This window comes from Amaranthus tricolor, chromosome 5 (genome assembly GCF_026212465.1).
Source record: "Amaranthus tricolor cultivar Red isolate AtriRed21 chromosome 5, ASM2621246v1, whole genome shotgun sequence".
NCBI classification, from domain to species: domain Eukaryota; kingdom Viridiplantae; phylum Streptophyta; class Magnoliopsida; order Caryophyllales; family Amaranthaceae; genus Amaranthus; species Amaranthus tricolor.
The window spans coordinates 15876202-15887925 of NC_080051.1; the positions used below are offsets into that span (position 1 = coordinate 15876202).

General features: G+C 30.9%; 1 long non-coding RNA gene across 2 annotated transcripts; it reads left to right on the plus strand.

Moving 5' to 3' along the window:
- The first annotated feature begins 490 nt into the window (after positions 1–490).
- On the plus strand, positions 491–5531 carry LOC130814072 (uncharacterized). 2 transcript variants are annotated; one of them, XR_009042291.1, is made up of 3 exons: positions 491–677; positions 2488–2546; positions 5018–5531. It is a non-coding gene; the product is annotated as an uncharacterized LOC130814072 (long non-coding RNA). The 2 variants fall into 2 exon arrangements; XR_009042290.1 differs by lacking the exon at positions 5018–5531 and adding an exon at positions 3107–4515.
- Positions 5532–11724: the final 6193 nt, after the last annotated feature.

The window sequence follows — 11724 nt, forward strand, 5'->3', positions numbered from 1 at the left end:
TAATATAGAATACACTTAATCTAGAAATTTATTAGTTGTTACACTTAAGTTAGCAAAACTACTCACTAATTAAACATGTTTTTCTTTATGCATAGCGTAAAATATAGTAAAGTAAGATCTTGTTTGATTCTTTTTAAAACTTAAAAATATATTATAATTTATCCATCTATCTCCATGTACTAAAGACTAACACAAATTCTCCTAAGAGATGGTATCTTTAAGAGTCAACTTGTATCACTATAGATTAGAATTTTTAGAATGTGCTTATTAGTCTATAAACTGTGACATTTGGGAATTTAAAATAAATAAAATAATTTTGGGCTTTAAATTAATTATAAATTACCGTGAATCAAGTGGGTTAAGTGATAATAATAATAATAATAATAATAATAATAATAATGATATATATATATATATATATATATATATATATATATATATATATATATATATATATATGTATATATATATAAAAAAAGGGGGGGTGAATTAATACCCAAATCAGAAACTTTTTCCCAATTCCCACTCATTTCACGTATTCCTTCACCGCCATTCCCTTCCCCTTCTTCTTCCTTCTCATTCCTTCCTTCTTCTTCTTCGAGCGACAGCAACACCGGCACCATCTTCACCATCTTCTTCCTCCTTCTTCTTGTAATTGTTGGTGTAAACAAACTAAGGTATTAAATCTCTTAATTTCTATGTGTAATTTCATTTTACTCATCTTTTATAATCGATTTTCTTCTCATATGTTTGAACCCTAACTATTTCTAATCGAAATTACATGTAAAAATTAATATATTTGTAGATTTTATTCCATTAAAGAAGAAAGATCTGAAAATCCTTTTGTGTTCTTTGTTCATTCATTTCGAAGGCTTTAGTTGGGTTCTTTTTAGTGTTGATTAGTATTGGTTTTTGGGTTATTAGTGTTGATTTGTAACACCCCGTAATTTATCGGGTTTAAAAATAAATAAAATATAATAAAATAAAGTATAAAAAAATAAAATAAATAAGTAATATTAAATTATATTATTTTACATAGTTAATTTTAAGAAATAAAGTAGGTTTAATTTTAACGGTAACGAGTTTTATCGCGTACGATGTTATCGTGTGACGTTTCTTTGTTGTTTTAACAATAATATAATAATTACTTAATTAATTAATTAAAAAAAATAATAATTAGGAGGAAATTGAAGGGGTGGCCGGTTGGTGGAGGCATGGGAGGAGTCTTGTAACTCCTCTCATAATTGTGTATTATGGCACAATTATGACCATTATCTTAAGTAACTATTAATCCTTAAACTTCTTTGATTTCCCTCACCATTTCAAAACTTCAAGTAAACAAAAAAAAAATTCAGAAATTTTCTCCCTTTTTGCTCCTTGAATTCGGCACATTCAAAAGGAAAAAAAAAAAATTTGTTGTTCAATCCAATCTTTTGATCAAAGGGTAAGTTTAATTGAATTGTTAATTATAGATTTTATATACAAAGATTTCTAAATGAATTATATTTTATGTATGATGATATCCAATGACTTATAAGAGGATTGAATATTTTTCTTTTATATATGAAAATTTTCTCTAATAACCCTTTAATAAACTTTAATTTGTTAAAGGATTAAGAAAAGAACTTCTTGATCAATATTCTTTAACAAAATTTATATTTGTTATAAGAATTAAGTATTTAAAGTTACATAGAAATCTAAATAAATTTCTTATGGTCTATTTTCTCTAACAAAATTTCAATTTACTAGATGAAATTTAAATGATATGAATCAAGTAATGTAGTCATCCAAGGGTTTAGTAATCCTTTAGCAAAATTTGATTTGTTTGAAGGATTGTGTTATATTTATATATATGTGTCTTGATTTAAAAGGGTGATTTGGTTTTGTAATTCTCTACAAAATTTAATTTGTTAAGGGAATTAAGTATTTAATTTAATTATCATAATTTGTGGAGTTTTAAGTCTCTTGAAGATTTTATGGATGGGCCTATTCTTTTTATTTTTTTGATGACTCTTACGCCTTGATGATGGGGTTTTTGTGTATGAATATATATAAATATTAATAGCAACAATAAAAATGTAATGAGAATTCCGGACAGCAGTTGCTGTCTCGGTATTGGTGACGGCTCGGGAAATGTTAATCGTTTCCGTTGTTGGTTTATGCATCCAATGTGTTTTGTTTTAAAAAAACTCGTTAAACGTTTAAAATAATTAAAAATAGCAAATGGATGTTAGAAATTATGAAATTTGGTACCCAAGGTAATTGACACGTTCCGAGCGCAATGGCGAAGTCGGATTTTTCATTCGAATTTTCTAATCTGTCCGAAATGGCCCTTAAAGTTTCTGGTCAGAATTTGTAATTTGAAATCTTTGGAAATTGGATGAAAACAATTAAAATTATCAAGTCTTAGTGATATCTTAATGGTATGGAATGGATTAAATGTGTAAACACGATCTAATATGTGATCGTTTTGTATGTGTTGTTTAGGACCTCGATTTATAAGAGGGTGAAATCGCCTGAGCAACGTGTGTGTTTGCAGCGTTAAGGTACACGCTTAGACCATACTGTTTATATGGTTGTGCAAGTAATGTTGTTTTATTTCTAATCGGGGCTTTGTAAATCACATAAGGATTAGACACCTCAAATAATATGAAATAATTAAGTGAAAATTGAGAATTTATGTGTTTGTCACCCAAAGGAGTTGACGTTTGGTTATGTTACCCAAAAGAGGGTTAACAAATGGTTTGGAATATTATAAATTATTGTTCCCATGGCAGTTTTGGGTCATTACGGTCACCATGGGGGTATGCATACTTTAGCCTTTGGCGACCCGAACAGGACGGGCAACGTCTTAGGTCGGTGGTTGCCTTGGGATTAGCTCTCCCAAGTGTATTCCACCAAAAATATTTGAAATTATACTTGAACGACCCGAACAGGACGGGCAACGTTACAAGATTGGAAATATTGAATAATGAATATGTATTAGAGCCTTTGCATGCTAGGGTAAACACAATGCTTGTATTCAACCTGTTTGATATATGTATGAAGTGTCTGACGTGTATTGGTTGTTCTTGGAACCTGCTACGTGTTGTCATACGACGAGTAGTAGGTTGATTGCAGGTGGGGGCTGGAGTGAGGACTCAGCTTAGAACCCGTAACCATCTAGTCTAAGATATACTTTGTAACAAGTTTATGAGTCGAAATATCTCAGTTTATGTAAAGAAAGTTTATGACGTTTTTCTTTTTATTTCGTACAACTTTTAGCTAGTCTAGAGGCCAGTAGGCTCTCGAGTTGTATGTAAAGACTTCCGCTGACTTGTTTTATTTTGTTTGACGTTGTTTTCTGCATTGACCATATTCCTTTACCGTTGGAACGTTGACGATCCGAGTAAAAAAAAATTATTTTTTTTTCTTGTGTCCGTTTGTGAACCGGAATCATGTTTTCATATGATTTTCCGGGTCACTTAAACCGGGCCGTTACATGATTAGTATTGGTTTTTGGATTATTTGATTTCTAGTATAAAGTTTGATATTTATTGAAATTTCAGTCTGGAATTTGAACGTTCTGTTTTGGCCACTTTAAAAGTAGTTCTAATTGTTTTTGGGTTCTGGTTCCTTCACAAGAATTGTAGAGCTCCGAGTCGCGGTCGCGTGGACACTTAAATCGCCCCAAAATGAGTTTGTATGAGGAAGTTATACCCAAAATACTAGCAGGGTGTCTTGTAAATTCGAAAATGATATTTTTGATTTACTTGTTCATAATTAAAGTTGGAGATCAAATTGAGTACTCTTTTTATCATGTGTTAAACGCTAAATTTTATTGAATCTTGAATTTATATAAACTAATTAGATAAGTTATGTTGATTGGGATTATTAGTTGGATATGAGATAGTGGATAATTATTGTTAGGAAGTAGGAATTTATGGCTAATGATGATGATGATGTCCTGATTTTGGTTTGGTTAATGAATTTCTCATGTAAATGCTAGTTGTTCAAGGTGGTTTTGACGATGATGATGACAAGTAATTGAGTAAAGTGATGCTCTTAGATGATATATTAGATGTTTGTTGATTTGAGAACTTGTTATGGGTATTATGTTGATTGATAGATTTAGGTGAAGTTGAGATTAATCATTTTGATTGTGGATAAATAATGTTAAATATAGGTCGAGAAATATATGAATGTGGTGGAATATTGGATAATCGGGGTTCTTGATTTAATTATATGATTCTTAAAAGTATTGGTAATGATGAGTTAAAATGTCTATCTTTTTGTAGTAGTTGGAATTACAAAGGAAACTAAGGAAGTTATAGACGTTGTTAATCTTGAAGAAAAATTGACACTTATAGGTCATGGTTATAAAATCTTGGTGGAAAATCGGGAGATTAGAATAGAACATGTGAGATTTAAATGATTCGAAATATTAGAATAGCTATTGGATCTATGCATTGTTAGGAAGAGTAGTAATGAATTAAATAAACCTAGCCGTAGTATCGTATGCGTTGTTGTGATGCTATGTTGTTATGCTTCAGAAGGCGACTTTATCGAAGAGCCTTTCTAATAATCGCGGGGTAGCAGACTTAGCCTCTTGAAGCGTTCTTTTAGGTGAGTAGTAACGGTCCCTTAAAAGGGGTCTGGCCAGGCTACCATTTGTAAGATATTTATTTAAAGTTTGTGAAATTTATATGAATGTGATAAATGTTTATGAATGATTATGCTGATATTGATATGGTCAATGGATCGGGCTTGCGAGCTGGTCATTGACGGAGTTGAGAAACATGATTCCCTACTCCCTATTTTTGAAGCGAATTGTCATTGAGATATTGACTAGCTTCACCCGAGAGCGACATAGCCTTAGAGCTATGGGGCACCTCTCAAACTAGACTCCCTGTGCGCACATAGATCTAGGAAACTGATGTTGCTTTTAAACCACTGTTTTGTACTGCTGTGTTTAATTGTTTTGGATTGTTGCTTCTCACTCAGTTTAATCTGATTCGTTGTTGTTTCCATCTTTTAGCTGATTACAGATCGGATCCGGTCGGGAATAATCGGGTTAGCGATGTTGATGAGAGTGCTAAGGATGTTCTTTTGAGCTGAGGCCGTGGAAGCTTCTAGTTTGTATTAGGAATTGTTTAATGTATAATAGTTATGATTAGTTTTGATTATGTTGATTATAATGGACTTGTAGTGAGTTGTATGGTTACTTAATGTTTAGATTAGATATTTGGTTTGAGATTTAGCTGTGTTGGTTTCGTAATAGAGCTGGTGGTTCCTTTGCCCAGGTTTTGGGATATGATTTAAGTTTCTTGGGAAATAATCCCCGTGACGACCCTGTTTACCCAGTCAACGGTAAGTCGGGTTGTTACATAAACAACGTCAATTTCATGGGGAGTCTTGTTAATTAATTGATAATTTTTCTTTACATTATTGCAATACTAGAAAATAGTTTTCAAACATGCATCATTTGATACATTGAATCATACATTCTATTGATATTATTGTATAATAGCAAAAGGCTGTTTGATTGTGAGCATGCCATTGGTCTTTTTTTCATTGGAAAGTATTAATGAATTTTGACTAATTTGCATTTTTTGACTTACCATATTTACACATTTGTATTTATGGAAAAAATTTATACAATAATGAATGTAATAAATCACAATTATTCCAATTACACTGTTATATATAAATGTACAGTTTAGAAAATATATTGGTAATAAATTACATCCATTCCAATTATACTGTAATTTATTAAATTATTAGAAGTACATAATTGTCCTTTTTTTCCAGCAATAGTTGTTTAAAATTGAAATGACATAAAATTTATTTAATTAATCATTAAAATAAGTCATTTACATTGTTAGACTATCATAATTATAATTTTGAATTTTAGACAAATGTCAAAAAATATTAAACAAGAGGACAATTATGGAAATAAATAAATTAATCCAAAAACATCCGCCAACTGCAAATCAATGTGTAGGCAATCAAACTATCTTAACTATCAAATATAGTGCAAAAAAAATCAATCAACTAAAATATTGTCTGATTTTATGTAATATAATTATTCCTTTATAAAAATAAAAATGTATTAACACTTTAATGGTAAAAATTACAATATAAATACCCCTATATAGCCAAGGATTTGCTCATATCATTTCTCTTCTCTGAATCTTTAGTGCTGTTTAATAATATTTTTTAGAATAATGATGAGTTTAAATTACATTCAAGAAATTCAGAGTGCATAGGGGAACATTAAAAATTAATGACTATTGTAAAAGCCAAGGACAAACACTATCCCATGTTGATGTGTTCCTACCAAAGCCTATTTTCAGTCACGAAATTTTACATCGCCATTTCTAGACTAGCGGGATAAGACTAAGAATTCTCATACGCGACAAGGATGGTGAAATATGTCATCATACTTAGAATGTAGTATATAAATAGATGTTTCAAAACCTATAAATTTTTAGAAAAATTACCGTGAATAATACAACATTTTGTTAATTTGCCTACAATGATATCAACTATTGATTAGTCATGAATAATACTAACTTAGGGAGGAATTTACCTAATTTAATTTTTAACATGTTACGGATTTTATAGGAAAACGCCCCCTTAAGGTAGTATTATTCATGGTTAATAAAAAACTTGGTATTATTGTAGGGAGATAAACAAAAGATTTTATTATTCATGGTAATTTTTCCTAAATTTTTTATGAACAACCTAATTTGGGTTTCTTTATATTTACTTTTTTTTTCAATTATAATATACATATGTAAATTCTTTATTACGCACCTTCATTTAATATTTTTATTAGTCTAAAATTTTATTAAAATATTAATGTATTTAAAAATTCGTGCATTGCACGGATTTCCATACTAAGTTATAAATTTGCTGAGATTATGCTATAAACTAATAATAATTTGATTAACTAAAATTAATCTAAAATTTCCTGGAGTCTCAATTGGTTTTCAATTAAAAATTGTTTGGGTTTACAATAGATAGATTAAAATCAGTTTGAGTTTACAACAATTCGACTAAAAATCAATTCAGATTAAGTCTGTTTTAACCGAATCTAGCTCAATTTTGTGCATATTTCAGGTCAAATATGACTCGGTTCAGTCACTATTAAGTCCGGGTAATCTCAATCAATACTTATGTATCTCTTATCAAAATCGATTGTAGTTCAAATTCAATTTTTTTGTATTCCATTATAAACAAGTTCGGTATAACTTGAATTTAGTAGATAAAAAAAATATAATTTTGGATCGGATAACTTTCGATTTTTCTAATCGAATCACGTTATTTAGTCAAATCCTTCACGAGAAAACATATAGGAAAATTGACTCGTTAAAACCCTCTTTGGGGTGTTTGGCAATTGGCGATTGACTATTGGCTGTTAAATTTTTAGTTGGTTTGTTTGACTAACTGAAATTGTTGCCTAATTTTGTTGGCCGTTAAACTCGCTAAAAAAGCCAGATACTTATAGAGATGTTTGGTAAATTTGGATATTGGATGTTGGTTGTTATAGAAAAAGTAGGCCAACAAGTAAAAAGTCAACCAAAAAAGTGAGATAGAGCAGTTTTTTCATTTTGGCTTAAAAGCCAGATTTTCAGCTAATTTAACTAACCAACAAGCCAACGAAACATTGTTTGGCTGTTTAATCAACCAATCAGCTAAAAGATGAATACTAATTCTTAAATGAGACAATATTACGGTGAGACTATCTCTATTAGGCTGGCTCAATATATATTTTTTATCTTAAAATGATCACTTATAATGTTAAAGTGATCACTTATATTTTTAATATAATTACTTTTTATAGTCTTAAATTGATTAATTATAACCAAACACATTCTCTACTTGTTTTATAAAGGGCGATAAATTCTGCATGGTTTGAAGATGTAGTTGTCAGTGTTTGTTTTGTGGATCTCGAAGATATTGCGGTACCTCCATATGTGAATACATATCTATTTTGTAATTTAGAATTATGGGGATCTGATAAGTATCCAATATCTGCATATCCAACAAGAGTAGCATCTTGCTTTGATCGATAAAATAATCCAAGATCTTTAGTTCCTCGAAGGTAGCGCAACAAATGTTTTATCCCACTCTAATGTTTTATCAGGTCTTGTATTATTAGCTAGATACATCAGAGCTCCAATTGCGCTTAAATATGGCACTTCAGGGCCAAGAATCTCCTCGTCTTCTTCACAAGGTCAAAATGAATCATCTTTTGGTTTTAATGATCACACTATCATTGGAGAGCTCAACGGATGAGCTTTGTCCATATGAAATCTTTTAAGAACCTTTTTTGTATAGTTGGATTGGTGCACAAAGATTACACCCCTTAAGTGCTCTATTTGTAATCTAAGGAAAAATTTTGTTTTCCCAAGATCTTTCATTTCAAATTCTTTCATCAGGTATTTTGCAGTTTGTTCAAGCTCTTTGAGAGTTCTAATGATATTTAAATCATCAACATAAACAGCAATTATAGAAAATCCTAATTGAGTCCGTTTAATAAATATACAAGCACTGATTTGATCATTTTTAAATCCTTCTTTCAGGAGATATTCACTAAGACGGTTGTACCACATTCTTTCAGATTGTTTTAGTCCATAAAGTGACATTTTCAGCTTTATGGAAACATTTCTCGTGATTTGTGGTAATCTGGCAATTTAAGTCCTTCAGGGACTTTCGTATAAATGTCTATCTCAAGTGATATCCATATAAATATGCGGTCACAATATCCATAAGTCGCATTTGTAATCTGTTTAAGACAGTTAGACTTATAAAAAATCTTAGTGTAGTTGCATCTACTACTGGAGAATACGTTTCCTCATAATCAATCCCTGGTCTTTGGGAAAAGCCTTGTGCTACAAGTTGTGCCTTATATCTAACCACTTCATCTTAATCATTCCTATTTCTTACAAACACTCATTTATAACCGACTGATTTTATATCGTTTGGTGTTTGTGTAACATCCCGGAAAAACTCAGATCGTCAAAAGAGAGATTTTTATATTTTAAAAGAAAACCAAGCAGGACCCGAGTTAAACCAAGATGTCATAAAGACACGAGAAAACGAAATTTTTAAAGTTAAAACTTGCGGATCGAGTTCTACTAGAGTTATTGTAGATTAATTAGTGATATCGTAGTCTTAGCAGCGGATAAAAGATATGAAACCAAAAGTCCAAGGAGTTCACCTCGAAGCGAAGTTGCCTCTTGAATAAATCCATTTCTAAAAAGCTAATAAAGTTCGAAATTAAAATCCTTCCGTACTCTATCTCTTTTATTCTTCAGATGTAATTCTCACTCTCCAGCCTGCAACTTAACTCACTGCTAGTTATTAACCCCGAAAGGAAAAACAACATCATTGCAGGATCGTTAAGATCAAAAGTACACGTCAGCAAAAACATCTCTTATAACATTGACATTATAGCATAACGCACAATGGCAACTTACCATACGTCGGCTACAGTTCAATATTTACTTTTTAATATTCAAATGATTCATTGAGTCAATCAGCCATACTGCTGTACTTTTCCTGGCCATACTGCCGGACCAAACCCCAAACTTCAAGAGTGAGACAATACATTAGGGGGAGCTAACCCCTAAGCAAGTCTCTACCATAGGCAACACGCCTTACTTCGGTGCCTATGGTTAAGTATGCATACCCCCGCGGTGGCTCATAATGCCCCCATAAACCACGAGTAAAATTCTTTCCACCAATTGACGTCATACTACGTCTACTTTAAAGTTAGTGAGGTCATACTACCTCTACTCATCAAGTTATTGAAATCATATCTCTTGATTAAGAAAGCATAACATCATCTTCATACTTTATTCAATATATTATTATTATTATTATCATTTCTTTATAACAATCAATCCACGATGTACAAAGTTTTACTGCGTGTACGTACCTTAAGAAAGCAAAAGCAAATCTTAAATGAACCTATCAACTTCCCGTCACGAATCGACTTCCTACACGATTCAATCGTACATACGGGAATAAGCATATATTCACTTTCTCAAACCACAATCAAAGAACAAACACACACACACACACGTCTAACATCCAACCACACTTGCAAACAATTCATGATCACACAACATACTTCATCACAACATAACTCAAATAAAATTCAGATTTAGTATTCTGTCCAGAACAGTAAATTAACACTGTCAAACTGAAATTCCGACTTCACCGTTGCGTCCGGAAGACGTCAAAACCCCCGGATACCAATTTTCATAATTCGTAATGTACTCTAAGTATTTTTAACCTATTTTCAAGCCAAAAAGTGTCCCAAAAACATTTTTTTTTTACCATTTTCCTAACCCTACGGGATTCACCAAAATTCATCAACAAATGAATTCCAAAAGGTATATTGCCTATCAAATATTAATGACCAAATTTATATAATTCTTATGAACCATCTTTGAGATTAAATTCATTGTTCACATATAAAAAAACACACACACAAAATTTTTTTTTACATGAACATTCATATTTATATATAAATTTCAAAATCACCCATCACACAAACCAATCCTATTCTTCACATATATGCATATCTAAAAACTCTAAAAAGAAACATTCTTCATCAATTTAGATAGAAAAATACATCCCAAAATCATACATGAAATTTTAAATTTATAAATTAAACATGTATTATAAGATAACACATAATAATCATAGAATTTTAAATTAAAACTTAAGAATCAACATAGATTAAGAATTACACTTACAATTGTAAAAGAAAATACCAAATGATGAAGGATAATGGAGTTGGGAATGTGGATTAGGAGGAATTTTGAGAGGATATGTTTTTTTTTTTTGTCCTTGGAAACTTTAGAAATGAAAGGATGTCAACAATGAAATGATTAAGGAATTAAGAAGGGTTAATTATATGGGATTAATGCCTTGATCCTTCATTACCCTAAGGGAGTTACAAGCTCCACCAAGAGTCCCTCCTTTTTTTTTTTTTGAAAATAAAAGATGGATTAAGGAAAAGTTTGGGCCCAAATAATTCTAATTGCCAAAAAGGATTGCAAATCTCATGACCAAGCCCAATAATAAATAAAAAATATATATATATATAGAAATAATATTATTAGTGAATTATTAAATATATCAGGAAGAAAATATCGGGAAAATATCGGGGTGTTACAGTTTGGGTAATTTGTCCAAAAACTTCTCGCAAAAACTTCTCGTTTCTCAAGTGACTTTAATTCTGCTTGAATAGCATTTTTCCATTTTGGCTAATCATTTCTACGCCGACATTCTTGTATCGTTCTTGGTTCTATATCATTTTCATCAAGTGTTATTTTGGTGGCAATTAAATGCGCAAGTGCGTCATTAACAATAACATTCTTTCGATTTATTTTCCTTTTAGTTGAAATGCAATTAATCGAAATTTCATTGTTATCTTTTATATCATTATTTTCTTCTTCTCTGAGATTTTCATCCTCATCTCCAAAACTTGTTTCTTTACAATTCATTGAAGAAGTAATATTGATAACATTTGCCATTTCATTCAACCTTTTGGATTTTCTTTGTTTCAAATCCTTTGAACCAAGTGGCCTTCCACGCTTCCGACGTGCTATAGATTCATTTTTAGTGGCTTTGTTATCACTGGGAATTTCAATTCGTGCCGGAACATTTGCAGCAGGAATATATGATTTTGTCACTTGCTTTATTTCTACAAATGCATTAGGT